Source organism: Eschrichtius robustus, chromosome 15 (genome assembly GCF_028021215.1).
Source record: "Eschrichtius robustus isolate mEscRob2 chromosome 15, mEscRob2.pri, whole genome shotgun sequence".
Classification (NCBI taxonomy): Eukaryota; Metazoa; Chordata; class Mammalia; order Artiodactyla; family Eschrichtiidae; genus Eschrichtius; species Eschrichtius robustus.
Genome location: NC_090838.1, coordinates 70526994 through 70546584, shown reverse-complemented (window position 1 = coordinate 70546584; position 19591 = coordinate 70526994). Strand labels below are relative to the sequence as shown.

The 19591-nt window shown below is 38.5% G+C and overlaps 1 pseudogene; it reads left to right on the top strand.

Annotated features, from left to right (window-relative positions):
- Positions 1 to 15882: 15882 nt before the first annotated feature.
- Positions 15883 to 18547, top strand: LOC137777385 (uncharacterized protein C2orf78-like; annotated as a pseudogene).
- The last annotated feature ends 1044 nt before the right edge of the window (positions 18548 to 19591 follow it).

Genomic DNA, 19591 nt, shown 5'->3' with positions numbered 1-19591 from the left:
CAACCCTAATATTTTTTCCCTATTGGATCCTGGATTTTTGTTGGGTTTTTAAAATTTAAGTTTTCTTACTTTCCCAGGGTATGTCTCAGCGTTGGTCAATCTCTATTGATTTTTTAAAAATAAAATTTACATACCTTACAATTCATTCTTGTAAAGTATACAATTCAGTGGTTTTTAGTATATTCAGAGGAGGTTATACAACTGTCACCACTAATTCCAGAACTTTTTGTCATACCAAAAAGAAACCCTGTGCCCCTTCACAGTCATTTCCTAGCCTTCAACCATTAATCTACTTTCTGTATCTATGGATTTGCCCATTGGGCACATTTTATATAAGCAAATCATGCAATGTGTGGCCTTTTGTGTCTGGCTTCTTTTACTTAATATTTTCAAGGTTCATCCATTTTGTAGCAGGAATCAGTACTTGTTGTTTGTTATGAACAGTAACAAACAGTATTTCAAATACATATACAACATGTTTATCCATGAGTTGTTGGACATGTGGATTGTTTCTGCTTTTTTGGCCGTTATGAAAAATGCTGCTGTAAACATTAATGTACAGGTTTTTGTGTGGACATGTTCCTTCAATTTTCTTACGTATATACCTAGGAGTAGAATTGCTGGATCATTTGGTAACTCTGTTTAAACTTCTGAGTAACTGCCAAAGTGTCTTCCAAAGTGGCTGCACCATTTTATATTCCCACCTGGATCATATTTCAGTTTGTCTACATCCTCATCAACACTTGTTGTCTGTCTTGATAATAGCTATCTTAATGGGTGTGAAGAGGTATCTCACTTTTTTATGATTTTAATTTGCATTTCGCTAATGACTAAGATGTTGAGCATCTTTTCATATGCTTATTGGCCATTTGTTTACCTTTAGAGAAATGTCTATTCCAATCCTTTGTCCATTTTAAAATTGGCTTATTTGTCATTTTATTACTGAGTTCTGTTTCTTTGTCTGTTCTGAATACAAGTCCCTTATTAGGATATGTTTTGCAAACATGTTCTTTCATTCTGTGCTGTCCTTTTCACTTTCTTGATGATTTTACTTGTGGTACAAAAGTTTTAATTTTGACAAACTACAATTTGTCTGTTTCTTCTTTTGTCACTTGTGCTTTTCATGTCATATCTAAAACTATTGTCTAACCCAAGGTTACAAAATATTTACTCTTTTTTTTCTTCTAAAAGTTTTATAATTTTAATTCTTACTTTTAGTTCTATGATCATTTTTTAGTTAACTTTTGTATGTGGCATTGAGGTAGTACAGTTTTATTCTTTTGCCTGTGGATATCCAGTGTCTTAGTACCATTTGTTGCAAAGAATATTCTTTCTTCCATTGAATTGTCTGGGCACCCTTGGCAAAAATCAATTGATCATAAGAAAAAAAAAATCAGAAAAATAAAAATAAACTTAAAAAATGAAAAAAAAGCAACTGATTATAAATGTAAGGGTTTATTCTAGACTATAAACCCTATTTTATTGATCTATATGTCACTCTTTATGCCACTACCACACTGTCTAATTAGTGTGAATCCTCCAACTTTGTTTTTTCTTTTTCAAGATTGTTTTATCTATTCTTAGGTCACAGGAATATTCAGATCAGCTTGTCAATTTCTGCCAAAAAGAAAAAAAAAAGACAACTTGAATCTTGGGTAGGGATTGCATTGAAACTGTAGAAAAATTTAGGGAGTACTGCTGTCATAACGATATTAAATCTTCTAATCCATGAACTGGGGTGTTTTTCCATTTATTTAGGTCATCTTTAATTTCTTCAACGATGTTTGTGGGTTCCACTTCTTTGTAGTTTGGCACTTCTGTTGTTAAAAGTATCCCTGAGTATTTTATTCTTTTTGATACCAGTGTAACTAGTATTGGTTTCTTAAGTTCATTTTGGGAATTTTCCTTGTGGTACAGGAATATTACTGATTTTTGTATGTATTTTGGTTCCTGCAACTTTGCTGAACTTGCTTATAAGTTTGAGTAATTTGTGTTTGTGTGTTCCTTAGTGTTTTCTATATAAAATATTGTGTCATTTGCAAACAGAGATAGTTTTCCTTCTTCTTTCCGATATCATGTCATTTATCTCTTTTTCTTGCCTAGTTGCCCTTGCTAGAACCTCCAGTACTGTGTTGAATAGAAATGTTAAGAATGAGTATCCTTGTCTTGTTCCTGATTTTAAGGAGAAATCTTTCTTGTCATTAAGCATGATGTTAGCTATGAGTTGTTTTTTTTTTTTTAAGAGTTTGGTTAACAGTATTTAAATTTATTTATTTATTTATTTATTTATTATTTTTGGCTGTGTTGGGTCTTCGTTTCTGTGCAAGGGCTTTCTCTAGTTGCGGCAAGCGGGGGCCACTCTTCATTGCGGTGCGCGGGCCTCTCACTATTGTGGCCTCTCTTGTTGTGGAGCACAGGCTCCAGACGCGCAGGCTCAGTAGTTGTGGTTCACGGGCCCATTTGCTCCGCGGCATATGGGATCTTCCCAGACCAGGGCTCGAACCCATGTCCCCTGCATTGGCAGGCAGATTCTCAACCACTGTGCCACCAGGGAAGCCCTGTGAATTTTTTTATAAATGCCCTTTATCAGGTTGAGGAACTTCTATTCCTGTTTTGTTGAGTGTTTTTACTATGGAAGGGTTTTGGGTTTTGCCATATGCTTTTTCTATGTATAATGAAATGATCCTATGTTTTCTTTATGAAGATGGTGTGTTACGTTGATTGATAATCATATATTGAGCCAACTTTGCCTTCCTGGGATAAATTCCTCTTGGTTTTAATGTATAATCCCTCTTCTGTGTTGCTGGATTCAGTTTGCTAGTATTTTGTTGAGGATTTTCCTTCTATATTCATAAGGGGTATTGGTCTGTAGTTTTACTGTATCGTTGCCTTTTTTATCAGGGTAATAATCTCCTTATAGAAAGAATTGGGAAGTAATCCTTCTTCTCATTTTGTTTTGATGATGAGGTTGTTTTTTGAGTTTGTGAATGGTTGTTGTTAATTCTACTTTAAATGTGTTTTAGAATTCACCAGTTTGGGCCTGGGCTTTTCTTTGGGGGGTGTTTTCTGATTACTGACTCAGCCTCTGTCCTTATTATAGGTTTGTTCAGATTTTCTATTTTTGCTTGAGTCAGTTTTGCTAGGTTGTTTTTCTAGGAATTTGTCTATTTCATCTAGGTTACCTAATTTGTTGACATGTGATTGTTCATAATATTCCCTTATGATCCTTTTTAATTTCTGTGTGATTGGTAGTAACATCCCCTGGTTCATTCTTAATGTAAATGATTTGAGTTTTCCCCTTTTTTCCTTTGGTGAATTCTAGCTAAAGATTTGTCCATTTTTGTTGACCTTTTCCAAGAACCAACTTTTGGTTTCTTTGATTTTTCTCTTTTTTTGATTCTCTGATTCATTTATTTTCATTCTAATCTATATAATTTCCTTCATTTTGCCTGCTTTGGGTTTTATTTGGTCTTCGTTTTCTGGTTTCTTAAGGTTGAAGGTGAGGTTATAGTTTCGAAATCTTTCTTCTTTTAATATGGACATTTACAGATACAAATATCTGTAAGCTCTGCCTTCACTGCATCCCAAAGGTTTTGGTATGTTTTGCTTTCATTTTCATTCATCTCAAAGTATTTTCTAATTGCCCTTGTGATTTCTTCTTTGAACATTGGTAGTTAAGAGTGTGTCATTTAATTTCTCTATATTTTTGAATTTCCCAAATTTTCTTATTGATTTCTAGTTTCATTCCATTGTGGTCAGAAAACATACTTTGTATAATTTGTAAATATATTGTGACTTGTTTTATGGCCTAGCACATGGTGTCTCCTGGAGAACATTATATGTGCCCTCAGAAGAATGTGTATTCTGCTTCTGTTGGTTGGAGTATTATGTATATGTCTTTAGGTCTAGTTGGATTATAGTGTTGTTCAAGCCTTCTATTTCCTTATTGGTCTGTTGAGTTTTTCTATCCATTTTGAAAGTGTACTATTGCAGTCTCCAGCTATTACTATTGAATTGTCTATGTCTCCCTTCATTTCTGTCAGTTTTGTTCCTTTGGTACCTGTCCTTGGTTTTCCAACACATGGCAGACATTCATTAATTTTTGGATGAAGTGTGTTAATTTGTCAACTACCTTTTAGTCTCCCTGTATTGTCCTAGCTTATCTTGGATCCATTTCATTAAGTCCATGTTCTTTTTAAATTTTCTCTAGAGTGAGAGTACAAATTCTTTATTGACTAAAATGGGTAAAGCTTCTGGCAAAATAAATTCTTTCTCTTTCCCTTCTTTTTTTCCTTCCTTTCTTCCACTTGGTTCTTTATAAATTTATTTATTTTTGGCTGCGTTGGGCCTTCACTGCTGCGCCCAGGCTTTCTCTAGTTGTGGTGAGCGAGGGCTACTCTTCATTGTGGTGTGGGAACTTCTCATTGCCGTGGCTCCTCTTGTTGTGGTGCACGGGCTCTAGGCACGCCGGCTTCAGTAGTTGTGGCACGTGAGCTCAGTAGTTGTGGCTCGCAGTCTCTAGAGCACAGGCTCAGTAATTGTGGCACCTTGGCTTTTTTGCTTCGCGGCATATGGGACCTTCCCAGACCAGGGCTCGAACCCGTGTCCCCTGCATTGGCAGGCGGATTCTTAACCACTGCGCCACCAGGGAAGCCCCCTTTCTTCCACTTTAATGCTATAGAATATTTTCATAAATCCTTCTCTTTTGTTTTCAGATGACCTTTGTCTCAAAACAGTTCTGTGGAAGCCATTTATTTGATCACAACCATTTATTTGATCACATTTGATGACCTTATTACCTATTTACAAGGTACTGCTTGAGTCCCCTTCCTAGGACATGAACTTGAAGGCTCATTGTGTATGGCTTGTATTTCTTTTGCCCCTCAGAGTTTGGGAAAGGCAGAAAGATAGTAATTGATTCTAGGACTCTGGACAGCTACAGTAGGTGACATTTTTCTCTGCCATTGTTTTGAAACTTATAAATTGATGGCCACCTTATCAAGTGTGGAGGTGAGGAAAGTATCTTGTTCTATAGGACATGCCTTTGGGGTTTTGCTATTACACTACTGTAAAGTCACCTGGCAGCTGCTTTCATAGCATTGTTGTGTGGGCAGTGATATGGCTGAGGCCTTATTATTTTCTAGCAAATCTTAGTAATAAAACTAAGATATTTAGACTTAAAAGGTTATTTCCCATTCCTTTTTCTGACTTCTTCCTGGCCAGGGCAGGCATACAGTAAACCATTCTGGCAAGGACATAAGGAGCTATTTTTTCACAGGGAACGTGTCTCCAATTGGGACATTTATCTTTCTCCTTTGGCCACTTATTACCTCAGTCCCTTTTCTGAGATACCAGTGGGATATTTTGAATTGTTGACTCACCTTTTACCCTTCTGCTGTATGGTCCTTTGTGTAGGAAGGGCTTTGTGGTGGCTCCTTATACTTATTCCCAGTTTCTTTAGATATTATTTCTGGAATTTTGTGGTGTGAGTTGAGTCTGTTCCCTAGATTCTGAATATAGTTTTACTTTTTTAATAAATTTGTTTATTTATGTAGTTAGTTATTTTGGCTGCTTTGGGTCTTTGTGCATGGGCTTTCTCTGGTTGTGGCGAGTGGGGGTTACTCTTCGTTGTGGTGTGCAGGCTTCTCATTGTGGTGGCTTCTCTTGTTGTGGAGCACGGGCTCTAGGCATGTGGGCTTCAGTAGTTGTGGCACATGGGCTCAGTAGTTATGGCTCGTGGGCTCTAGAGCGCAGGCTCAGTAGCTGTGGCACACAGGCTTAGTTGCTCCACGGCATGTGGGATCTTCCCTGACCAGGGCTCGAACCCATGTCCCCTGCCTTGGCAGGTGGATTCTCAACCACTGTGCCACCAGGGAAGCCCTATTTTTTTACTTTTTGATGTTTTTTGTTTGTGTCTTTCAGTTATGAAAGAAAAGGTTCATTAAGGTCTCTCTGCTGTCATATTTTCTAAAATGCATTATGTTTTCTCAGTTTTGTTTTCTCTCTCTCTTTTATATTCGATTTCTTCCTTTTCTGTAGACTCCTTCCTCTCAGCTAGAACCATGCTTATGTCTCTCCTTATCATAGACTGGGGAGTGGAGGGCTTGCCTGTGGTTGATGCTTCTACCACTTTACATCTCTCTCTTCTCTTTATTACTAAATACTTTTGTCATAAAAGATATTTTATTACTTTTGAGTATAAAAGTGAAAAGATAACTAAATATAAAGAGTTTAGATAATATATAAAATATAAAGACCTTGGAAATCACCCATAATTCTCACCATCCTGAAATAGTCATGATTAACATTACAGATAAGTTTCCAGGTTTATATTTTATGATTCACATACCTACTGCCTATCTTGGATCTATTTTATTAGGTCTGCAATCTAATGAAGCTAAATATCAAATGAAGAACTCCATGAGAGCATAAAATGAGAGCTTTATTAATGTTTAATTAAATGTTTACCAGTGTTTCTTACACTTTTATAAAACAGGCCGATTTCATACCAGTCTTCACAATCATGTTCATATATGGAGAGAAACAACAGTCCAAAAAAATGAAATCATACTAGGTATATTGTTTTGAAGCTCTGCACTTAGTATATCATAGACATCTTTCTATGCAGTAAATAAAGATTTATGTAGCCATTGTTAATAGCTTTATGGGTTCCAGTGTATAAATATAATATTTAGTTAGTTCCTAATGACAGATATTTAAGTTTTTTTGGAATTTTTCTTTATCATAATCTGCACTTCGATGGGTAGTCTTGTTACATCTTTCTGAATTTTTCAATATCCTTGAGAAACATTTCTAAACATGGAATTTCTGGGTTACCAAGTAGGCACATTAAAAATGTTTAAGCCACACTACTAAATTGTCCTTCTGAAATGTTGATTCAATTATTTGTTCACCAGTAATGTGCAATAATATTTTGGTCAATACCTGCCAATAGCATTCTTATTAATACTTGCCACATAGGCCAGAAATATGGTATCTATCCTGATCCACATTTCTTTAATCACATGGAGTTTTTAGTTTCTTTTGTGTGTTTATCGACCGTATTTCTTCTTTTTTGAACTGCCTATCTTACCTTTAACCCAGGTTTCCTTAGATATGCTAATGCTTTTTTTTTCCCTGAACATGTGTACCCAGGACATGTACATTTGAGGGGTTAAGAGTGAATATAAGGGAATAAGTGCAACTGCCTGCTTGTTCTTCCCTTCTTCCTTTGATTACACCTACTCTTTCTTTGACTCATTCTTTCTGTGCCTCTCTCTGCTGTGTCTATGCAGGCTGTCCCCAGTCTCTATATAGTTCATGCTTTTCTCTTATTACAGTGTCTTTGCACCCTGTCTGCTTCTGTGTTCTTTCTCTCTGCCTCTGTGCACCCGCATTCTGTGCACTTGTGCTCTCCTCCACCCCACCCCATGCTGTCTCTTGTCTCACTGTCTCTGCTGTGTATCTCTCTTGTTCTTCTGCTTACTCCTTTTCTCCTCTCCTTCTCTCATGTTCTTGCTGTGCTTGTCTCTGTGCTCTTTCTCTCTCTCCCTGTTTTTTCTTTCTTTCCCCCTCCCTTTCCTATCTTTTTCTCTCAATGTCTGGGTGTATACTGGGATCAAAGAAAAGAGATAGTTTACTACTGTCAGTACAAAAGAAGCCATATTCATCAGTTTTTGTTTATGGAGAAAAAGCTGAAGATGAATAATTTCTCTGTATTTTTGACCTCTCATTATTTCCAGTTGCCCACGTTTTCAGCAGTGGGGCAAATGAACAACACAAACTAACTACCAAACAAAGAGATCTCCATGAGAGAATAAAATGAGAGCTTTAGTAATATTTAATTAAATGTTTACCAGTGTTTCTTACATTTTTATAAAACAGGCTACTTTTGTATCACTCTTCACAATCACACATATATGGAGAGAAACAACAGTCAAAAGCAGTATCTTGGAACCCAAGGATAAATTTCATTATATGCTAAGAGGTAAAAAGCAAGATATAATATTTACATGTATTTATATGACTGGATCAAAATTAAATATTAGCAGATTATTTTAAGATTATGGGATTATACATTTTTTCTTTTTAATTTTTCATGTTTTTTTTTTAAACAAGAAGCACATCTTTTCTAATATGAAACCATAAAAATTTCTTTGTGACATTAATTAAAAAGTGACCTCAGCCAGACTGATCAAACATAAAACGTTAGTTATGAGCTGGAAGAGAGAATTCTCAAGCTTTTCATTGTGTTCTAGTTTCTGCCTAAAGTACCTGTTTGAACCTCCAATCTAGTCATAACAAATCCTTCTAGAAGCAGAGCGAAAGCATAGAATTAGTACGCAGTTTCTATGCCAAGATAAAGTTAAAAAAATTTTTTTAACTTCAGCTGCCAAGAGTTGAGTTAAGTATACTCCTAGGTTCATGGCCTCTCTTTTTAGAATTTCATTCCCATATCCCATCCTCATTCTTGTCCTCCCATCGGAACTGGCCTTGTTATGTAAATATCTTTTGGCTTACAAGAGTTCTTACAAAATATGTATTCTGTGTTGTCATGTATTTTCAATTTATATAAAAGGTATGTCATTATTTTTGTTATTTTCACTAAGCTTGTATTTTTAAGATTCATCACATTGCTATACATACATCTAATTCAGGTTTCTGATCACTGCATAGTACTCCATGGAGTGCATCTACCAATTTACCTATGCACTTTCCCTGTAATGGACACCCAGGTCGCCGTCAATTCCTAACAAGGCAAAACACCAGCAGTGCACATCCTTGTCCATATTGCCTTATGGACCTTGTGAGACTACCTTTGTTGCACAGACCCAGAAGTGGAAATCTTGGATCATAAGCTATATGTATACTTAATTTTCTACATTAGTACCAAATTAATTTCCAGTCTATATTCCTACCTGCAATGCATGAAAATTCCTATACTTCCACCTTTCTGCCAATAATTTATAGTTTTTCTGGATTAGAAATACAAGTTTCTATACCATGGAAAGGTAGGGTTTTTGGGTCATTTTTAATTAAATGTTACTTGTCTTGAGAATCTACCCTATCTCCACTCTGTAATTTCCAAGGGAAGAAAGAGTCTTTCAGAGACTTCCAAAATTACTGCTGTGCTTTCAACCAGAGTGCATTCATATGTTCATCCAGACATAATTACAATATACAACGTGACAAAAGTACAAGAATGGGATATTTTCATTGTTTTTATCAGATTTTGACATATAACAGATAAACGATATGGAAGATTTTAATAGCAATATTAAGAAGTTTGATTTAAAGTATCTATAGAAAACTTTATTCCCAAAACACAGCATCCACAGTTGTTCCAAATGCCCACGGAATATTTACAAAAATTAACTGTACATTTAGGCAAAATGTTGATAAATCCGCAAAGTAGAACATTTCTAACTAAGCTTATATTCTCTAACCACAGTACAATAAAGTTGGAATTTAACAACTATAACTTCTTCCTTAAATAAACATTTTAAAACATGCTAAACTTTTGGGCTATAGGAGAACTAAAAATTGAGATTATAGAATTTTTTTCATTAATGACAGTAAAAGCACATATCCAAAACTTACAGGATGTGACTAAATCTATATTGAGAGGAAAATGTATAGCCTTCAATGATATTTTAGTTCAACAAACTCAACTAGGAAATAATTGAAATAAGCATTCTATAAATCAGTCCCCAGAATTGATCGATTTAACCAAGATCTGGTTCTTTCAAAAAAAAAAATAGACCAAATCTCTGGTTATTCTGACCATGAGGAAAAGGATCAACACTAATAGTATGGAAGGGTATAACCACAGTCAAAGAAGTGTTTTTTTTAAAAAAGATTACTGTATGCAACTTTAGGCTGATATATATATATATTTTTTTTTCCTTTTTTTTTTTTAATATGAATGGCTGGATTTTATTTATTTATTTATTTATTTATTTATTTTGGCTGTGTTGGGTCTTCGTTTCTACGCGAGGGCTTTCTCTAGTTGTGGCAAACGGGGGCCACTCTTCATCGCGGTGCACGGGCTTTTCACTGTCGCAGCCTCTCTTGTTGTGGGGCACAGGCTCCAGACGCGCAGGCTCAGTAGTTGTGGCTCACGGGCCTAGTTGCTCCGCGGCATGTGGGATCCTCCCAGACCAGGGCTCGAACCCGTGTCCCCTGCATTGGCAGGCAGATTCTCAACCACTGGGCCACCAGGGAAGCCCTAGACTGATATATTTTAAAACCTAAATTAGATGGGTGATTTTCTAAGAAAATATAAATTAACAGAATTGACCAAGAAGTTTTAAATCCTAAGTTGATCATCAATAATAGAAATTTAAAAGACTGTCAGTAATCTGTAGACCTCCCCACCTCTAACTATGTGCCCTCCAGGAATTTTGTACAAATATATGTGCCCACCAAAAGTATGAGAGGATGTGTTTCTTCATTCCTTTGCCAACTATGGGTAGTATCAGTCTTTTTAATATTTGCTAATCTAATGTGTGAAAAAACTCATTGCTTTAAATTGCATTTTTTAAATATTAGGTTTCAGAGATTGCTCTTTACATTTCTTGTTTTGAGAATTAGCTGCTTATATCCTTTGCCCATTTTTCTCTGAAGAATTTTTCTTATTAATTCTTGAGCATTATTTATATAGTATTAATAGTGTAATAGCATTGTTGTGTACTCAACTTCTTTATTTCTTTTTTCCATGCTAAGAAAGATGTCCCCAACCACAAGATTATAAAAAAGTATTATCTTTTTTTTTTTTTTTTTTTTTTTTTATACTTATTTAGGGTGGAGGGCAATGCATTTAAACACTTAATCCACACGGAATTTATTTTGTGTGTCTAGATATAATTTTATTGTCAAATGTTTAGCTAATTGTCAGTAGAGATTTTTAAATAAGTAAGTGATATTCATAAATTAATTTATGAGAAGAAACTAAGCTGGACTCTCATCACTTGGACTTGGTAATTAATAGCCGTGGTTCTTTTGAAATTTCTACCCAAAGCAACTAAAATACTATGCAAACACCTTATCAAAATGGAGAGATTGGAAGAGGAAACTAATTCTGACTGAAATATGAAGGAGTTTTATTGATTAAAGTTGAAGTTAGATCAAAACATCCAAGTGAAAATATCTAAAAACATAGCTACGTATGACCTCATGAGTATGTCATGAGTGGAATAAAGATTTTAGAGGCATCCATGTAAAAAAGTTGATCATAATCCTCATAAATACTAAAGCTAAGAGGAAAGATTTCAGAGAATGCAGAGAAGAAAAGAGAGTGAGAGGGTCACTTCCAGACCATAATTTTTCAAACCTGATAGAAAATCCTTTGGGACTTAAGTCATCTAGCTCTACCACCCTCTACAAGATTTTAATGATCATTTGCTAACCTTCCAGTTTTTCCTGTATATTAATTGAGGACTTTAGCTCTTGATTTTCTTTCTTTTCTACCCCAAACCCAGCCACTATCTGGGAACCTTACCATCCTGTTAGTTTCTTGACCTCGGTTCTAATGACAAGTACTTCCATTACATTTTAGCTCTACAGTCTCATGGCCATACTTTGAATTTTGGCATTATTCAGATTCGTTATGTCTCTGCAATCTTTACTCATTCATGTATGAAAAGAAATTTTCTGAGGACCATTCTGCAGGCGCAATGCATTTTTGATTTGAGGGGGAGGATATATTAGAGTTATCATCTACCATACTTGCAGAAATAATTGACCAGTTCTGATTTTCTGATGGCGACTAATAGACAGTTATCACCTTAGTTCCTGCTTTTATAAGTTCTAATCTTGCCTTTCAGAATTAAATCTATGTCAAAATGTTATTTTGGGGGCAGACGAGCTAGTAAGTTTTAGTACTGAAACGCCAGTTGCCAGTTTGAACTGTGCATATCTAAAAACTTTTCACAAGAAAAGACTGTCTTTTGCTGTCATCGACTGTATTTCTAATTTTGACTCTGTCTTATCAATGTGTATCTCTGGTCCTAAACTTTAGTGGTTATAAATAAATTAGCATAAACCCATTTTTCTGAAAGAAAAGCATCTTTCAGCAGGCACCTTGCCGGCAGAAGGTCAGCAATAACAATCTTCATACATGAAGAATAGCTGTATAAGGTGACGTAAGAAAATACAGCCTTTTTCCTATATTAGAGATGTTTTCCTAAGCTCAGTTTCCACCTAAAAAGTCATTATTTAATTGAAAAGCTTTTTTTTTCCCCCTGGGTCTCTATGATGGTTTGTTTGATCAATGAATATGGGAATGAATTTCACCTAGATTTTAATTAAACTAAAAAGTACTACAAAAAGCCTGAAACATCTCTGAGATGGTGGCAGTTACTTTTTCCCCAGTTGTAATAAGGCATTAACAGGTGAGTTTACTCTCACAATAATAGAAATTATAACAGAAGAAGCCAGCCAGTGTGTATCTCCTTTCAAGACTCTCTGCAACAGAAAGCTTAAATCATGGTAGCTGATAATGTGAGTTGACTTGTAGTCACTTCAGTCTTTATGTGTAAGCCCAGTGGCAGAGAACAGAGTGGGTTGATTCACATCCAGGCGCTAAGGGATGATGAGATCATTACAGGAAGTGCCTGAAACTCTCCCACGGACTAAGGAAAGTGGATTGTTGTGGTTTACCGACAGCATCTGTAAATGAATTCAGCAACAATTCTATGTTCTATCCCATGGTGGGTCCTCAGCACAAATTGTCACACACAGTGCAGACCTGTGAATTGTGGTTATTGATTGAATCTGTGGAAGTCAAATTAGCGTGACGGCACGGTTCTGACGGTTTGCACTTAGCCCTAGCTGTAGTGTGTGTAGCGCTGCACCAAACGTACAATACCCAGCGCCCACATTTTTGTTCGGACTGTCCACTATTAAATGGAAATGACGCTGTTGGTCACCTTCCATTGTTCTTGTACCCCTGATTCAGTAACAGAAGATGTAAGAACAGAGAGCCCGAGAAGCTTTTTTCTCCAAATAAGGCTTCATAATCGACATGTATTTCAGTTTGCGTACATGAATAAACATATTGTTATAGCTTTCTTGAGATCCTTAACATACCATAAAAGTCACCTATTTAAAGCGTACAGTTAAGTGTGTTTTAGTGTATTCACCGAGTTGTGCAACCATCACCCCAATTTAATTTTAAGACATTTTCAACACCTACCATAAGCACTCTATGTACATTAGCAGTCACTCATTTCTCCCAATCTCCCACCCCTGCCCCAGCCCCTGCCCCGGCTGTGGTTACTAATCTGCTTTCTGTCTCTATAGATTTCATTATTCTGGACATTTCATGTAAATGGAATCATAAAACATGTGATCTTTTGTGACTGGCTTCTTTCACTTAATATTTTCAGAGTTCATCTACATTGTAGCATGTATTCATTCATTTTTATGGCCAAATAATATTCCACTGTATGAATGCACATATTTCACTTATCTATTCATCAGTTACTGGACATTTGGATTTCTTCACTGCTTGGCTACTATTAACAAAGCTGCTGTGAACATCCATGTACAAGTTTTTGTGTGGACGTATTTTACATTTCTTTTGGGCATATGCTTACGAATGGATATACTCTGGATAATACAGTATCTCTATATTTAACCATTTGAGGAACTACCAGACTATTATGCAAAGTATTGTTACCATTTTGCATTCCTAGCAGCAATGTATGAAGGTTCCCATTTCTCCACATCCTTGAAAACACTTGTTGTCGTCTGTCCTTTTGATTTTCACCATCCTAGAGGGCTAACTAGATACATTTTGTTGAGAAAGAATTTCTTTTTAGACTATTTTCTATTTTTAAATGTTTACCGTTTTATAGGCAGGAATGAACTTAATCAGAAAGATTGAAACTAGAAGCAGAAACACACACACCAAGGCTCCTCATTTAATCAGATGTAAACATGTGTGCTTTACACCCAGCGGTGCATACCATGTCCTTTGGAAGTGCCAGAGGTTCTCAGACTCGTTCTCGGAAGGGACCGTCAACACTTCCGCTGCCTCTGCTCCACAGGGTGCTCCAGCCTCTGCTTCAACAGCTCCACCACTCACTTGCCGCTCATTGGCAACTTGTTTCATTTGTCTAAGGCTCCAGCTGGCAAAGGTTTTAAAACTTAAAAAGATCCAAAATCTGCCTGTACTAGATTTCCTGGCTCTGCTTCCAGTTCTGCTCTCTGAAGGCACAAAAGAGACCTAATCTTCTACCTCTCAGGTCCCCACTTCCTTCCGTGAAGTATTTTCCCTCAGGTCTTCACTCTTTGAACCATTTCTCACAGGTCATCCATTCTACTCCCCTTTCCTAAGTTGACAGCTTCTGGGTCTATTTGTTGACATCCTGTTTTTAAGCATGTCCCTTTGAACTAAGCATGTTGTGCTTCAGATGGTGACAGAGGATTTATCATCTTCCTTTCTGTAAGCTAGAACATTTCTATGGCCTAACATATGTTTTACTCCTATTGAACTCACCAAAACCATTAAACCTTTATTGCCACACTCTTCCTTGTAAGTTTTTGTTTTGTTTATTCTCATTTCTTAAACTGATAATACATGGTGCAAAATTAAAAATATATAAAGGAGTATTTGATAAAGTGTCTTCCCTCTCCCGTTTCCCAGGCACCCATCTTTCCTTTCCAGAGCTACTCAGTGTGACTTGTTCTTGCATATCTTTACAGAGATTTTTAAAACACTTTATAGAAGTTTAATTTACATACCATAAAATACATCCATTTTAAGTATACAATTCAATTATTTTTAGTAAATTTACAGAGCTGTGCAATCATCACCACAATCCAGTTTTAGAACACTTCTGTTACCCAGAAAAGTCCCTTATACCTGTTTGCAATCAATCCACTTTCCCAGCCCCAGACAACCTCCAATCTGCCTTTTTCCTTTTCTGCACATTTCATGTAAATAGAATTATATAATATCTAGTCTTTGCATCTAGCTTCTTAGCATGATGTTTTCAAGATTCATCCTTGTTATAGTGTGTACCAGTACTCCTTTTTATTGCTGGTTAGTATTCCATTGTATGGCTCTACCACATTTTGTTTATCCAGTTGCCAGTTGTTGGACATTTGGATTGTTTCATTTTTTTTTTTTTTTTTTCGGATAACGTGAATCATGCTGCTATGAACATTTTTGTAAAAGTTTTTCTGTGGACATATGTTTTCATTTCTTTTGCATATATACGTAGGACTGGAATTGCTGGGTCATATGGTAAGTTTATGTTTAGCTTTTAAGAAAATGCCAAAGTGCAAGCCCCACAAACAGCAAGAAAGTTGAAGAATGAGGTCAGCATTCAAAAATGGGGTCAAATCTACAGCTGGGAAGTGGTGTAGAGACAGGTAGAATTTAGATCCTGAGCCTTTAATAAGCACTACCTTCACTCAGTGCTCTCTGTTTTTAGACTCTATATAAGAACACCTAGGGCTTCCCTGGTGGTGCCGTGGTTAAGAATCGACCTGCCAAGGCAGGGGACACGGGTTTGAGGCCTGGTCAGGGAAGATCCCAGATGCCGTGGAGCGACTAAGCCCATGTACCACAGCTACTGAGCCAGCATTCTAGAGCCCATGAGCCACAACTACTGAAGCCCACGTGCCTAGAGCCCATACTCCGCAACAAGAGAAGCCACCGCAATGAGAAACCCGCACACCGCAACCAGGAGTAGCCCCCGCTAGCCGCCACTAGAGAAAGCCTGTGCACAGCAATGAAGACCCAGTGCAGCCAAAAAAATTAATACATAAAATAAATAAGTTCAAAAAATAAATAAACAAATTAAAAAAAAAAAAAAACACCTAATGCAGGTGGGAAGGTGGGAGGGACACTGTAAAGGTCATCTATGCTACATGTACAAGAACCCCGAGAGCACACCAATAGGTACCACAGTTTTCACTGCTGTAGCCGATCATTCACCCTGTACTACCACACTGTAGCATTCCCTTCCCTGATCTACTGCTACAGTCTCTTTGGAAGGTGTTTCAGAACTCTTGTTATGATAGTGCCAGTTTAACTGTCCTCACTTCCTTAATTTATACCAGGATTTAAGACCTTGTGGTCCGAGATCCTGTCCAGAGCAAGCAGGCTAAGACTCTGTCTTTGTTGATATATTTCATCAGAAAGGGCTCTACCCCCTCTCCTAGTTCATGGTGTGAAGTGTTCTTAGCCTCTCAGGAAAGTGGGGAGAATTGAAAGGACTCTACATGAGAATGCTAGGCTTTGTAAAACACTTCAGTTTTTTAAAAATAAGACTCATTTTGTATTGGACTTATAACAATCCTATGAAATACAAAGAAAGCCAAGAATCAGTGACATGAAATGATTACCAGTAAGAATTACAACAGTCACCGCTTATCTCGTAGCATAGGGCATTGTCCATGATCCTTAAGAAGAGTTACTAGAAATGCCTCGCCCATCTTGCCCCTAAACACCAACACAGCAATCATGTACCTTGAACGGTACATGATTGCTGTGTTGGAGTTTAGCGGGGGCATCTCACTTACCAGGGACTGACTTTTACCTTCATTCCTTTGTAGTGACGGAGACATCCCTGGTGATGAAAAATTCCCTGGGATTGCAACCTCCAAGCCAGACATTTTGTGTGACATAAACTCAAGAACTCCCCAAGCCCTGTAGTAGCAGAAATATTCAGATACTTAAGAGTAACCCACCACCTGAAGTTAGGGACATTTCAGTGACAGCTCCAGTCCAGAGTGCCAGTCGTCTCCTGGCCCTGCCTCCAGCTCCAAGCCAGGGACAAATAGAGAGTAAGAACGTGGATGATATTAAAACCAAGCTTTCAAAGATTCTGGATGCCTAACACATCCCAAAAGAAAACCAAGATCCTCCACTACTCCCTTTAGAAATCCCTGATATTCACCAGCCACTGGCCTACACCGGTCCCCTCAGACAAGAGGAGCAGCCTGGTTCTGAAAATGCTGATCTGGGAGAGAACAGCCTGAGTCGTGAGGACCTAGGGACACTTGAAAATGGGATTGAATCTAGCAGTGGTTTTGCAGACATTACTACACTGGCGGAGGATATTCACCTTCCCCAGCTCTTTAGTTCTTTGAAAGATCTTGATCAATCCCAAGGTCCCAACGTGATCAAAGCCAAAGATACCAGAGCTCTTTAGTTCTTTGAAAGATCTTGATCAATCCCATGGTCCCAACGTGATCAAAGCCAAAGATACCAGAGCCTTTAAGGTGAATCAGGTGCAGGAAAAGCCACGTGTCATAAAGGTTCCCTCTGATCAACCCAGGAAGAACAAACAGAAAGCCTCTGAGCCTATCAGTGGTGCTCCCAAGGCCAAAATCCAGCCAAAGAATACAGAGTGCTGTTAGGGGGGAAGTGGTTATATGCAACGCTGCAGTCAGTGACAGGGCTCCTGTGAACACGGCCAAGCACTCTAAAGGCAAACCTCAGAAAGCTGCATCCAGAAAGATCAGCAAAACTAAGAGCCATGGGCAGGAAAAGACCAAAAGGACCAGAGGAAGAAACAAGGCTGAAGAGAACAAGCAGTCAGGGAACAAAGTCAAGGCAGAAGAGAAACCAGCAATCCCCAACACGAAGCGAAAGGAACACCAAACTGAGCTTCTCCAAGAGAGCTTTCAAAAGCCTCGAACCTCCCTTGGCGTGCGCACGCTGGAGTCTGTGAAGGTTCTTCATGCACTGGGGAAGAAGAATGATAAGAAAACTGGGCTCTCTTCCTGTCGGGTCTTGGGAAATTCAAGCAACCCCAAAGACCCCCAGCCACCCTCAGCTATCCAGCCATGGCGGCATACCCCACGTGAGGGTAAGAGTCCTGAGAAAACTCAAGTCCAAGCCCAGAAACCAGACAGCAGTGCTGAAACAGAGTGTCCATCTCCATCCCAGTATGAGCTGCCTCCTCCTGGGAAGGTCAAGTTGATACCTCTGCCTTTTTCTGCCTGGGACAAGCTTCAATCTCGACCCGCTCCTTGGAAGCCACAGTCTCTGGCCTCACATCGGCCTGCTGTGGCTTACCGTGCCCAGCCTGGTTCTACTGACTCAGCTCAACCTGCTGCCGTCAATTCAGCCCAGCCAGCTCCTGCCTCTCTGCCAGGTCCTGACAAACCAGCTCAGCCAACTGTGACCAACCCAACCTAACCGGGTTGGACCAACCATACCCAGCCTCGTGTCCCTCAGTCTGCTGCTCCTAGGCCTGCACCCTACAAAACTTCATCTTGCACTTCTCTCCAGCGGGAGCCTGTTCCCCCTGCTGTGACTAAGCGCCAGTCCCCACCCAAGCTCCAAACCCAACTTCTATGCCAAGACCTCAGCAAGCAACGAATTCCATGGAGGGAACCCAACGTGCCTGAGCCAGTAATGTCAAAGCCCATCGAACACGAGCAGAGGCCAGAGCGAGAAGCCATGAAGAGGCGGGCTCAACAACGTGAGAATGCTGCCAGATACACCTCTTCGGGGAAACTGCAATTTTTCATTGAGAGGGAAAAAGAAATGGAAATTGCTGACTACTACATATATGTAAAGTAAGACCTGCTAGGACTGTTGGTGCCACCTTGGGTACCAGCTGTTCTTCCATATATAGATAAGATAGGTATAAATTTCTCTATTTACTTTGATATATTTTAAAACAATAGAACTGAATAAATAAATGTAATAGAATTAAGAGATGAGTAATCAACCTTCTGAATTTTGAGATGCTAAGTGTGGCGTGTTTTTGTTTTTTTTTTTTGATGAGGTTGGAACCAAAGTCTGCATGAGAAAGGAAGGACTGAAAGTTGGATGGGAGAATGAAGGAAAGGGGTAAAAACTGAGGAAAGAGGAAGGAACTTGGCCCAGGGCTAGGAAGGCCAAAAGAGATTTATGGATTTATGAAAGGAAGCAGGAGTGAGGATGAAATGGCAGAAGTAAAAAGCAGGGTCAGAGGTCTGGGTTGAAAGAACACAATTTGAGTAGAGCTGAAGATGACAGAAGATGAGTCTAGGTTTGCTAGGAGAAATAGAAAAAGTCTCTTGGGGAGGTTGGCCTTAAGTCTCACAACCACCAGATAGGTATTTCAGAAAACAAGAGGTTCAGGACACATCTCTGAAAGGTTTGAGTTGCCTTATTCAGGTGTGATTATAGTGGGGGAATAGGGAAATCTACCAGAGAAGTGGCTAGGGCTCACAGTTATCCTAGGGGCAGCTGACGACAGGGGCAGAGCCAAGGGAACTGCTGCATCAGGAGGCCCACGAATAGGGCTTGGTATGTAAATCAAGATGTACTCAACACCTAAGCACGAGGGGAGCCAATGCACTATTCAGTTAACCTTGGCAACGACAGGCAAGACCAGTATTCCTGTGCCACTTCACTTACAGAGGTGCAGCAAAGGGCTGAGGTCACATCCCATGTGGAGGTACAAGTACTCAATTTGAGGCTGAAATGCCTCTGAAGTCCTCTGTATTTGCAGATGCCCGTAGGCGGCCAACCTGGCTTTCAGAGCACAGCATCCTGAGGTTACTGGTGGACGAGATCAAACTTCTGGAGGGGCCTAAATATCAACTTGAGGGGTTTCCTCCATTGAGCAGGGCACGT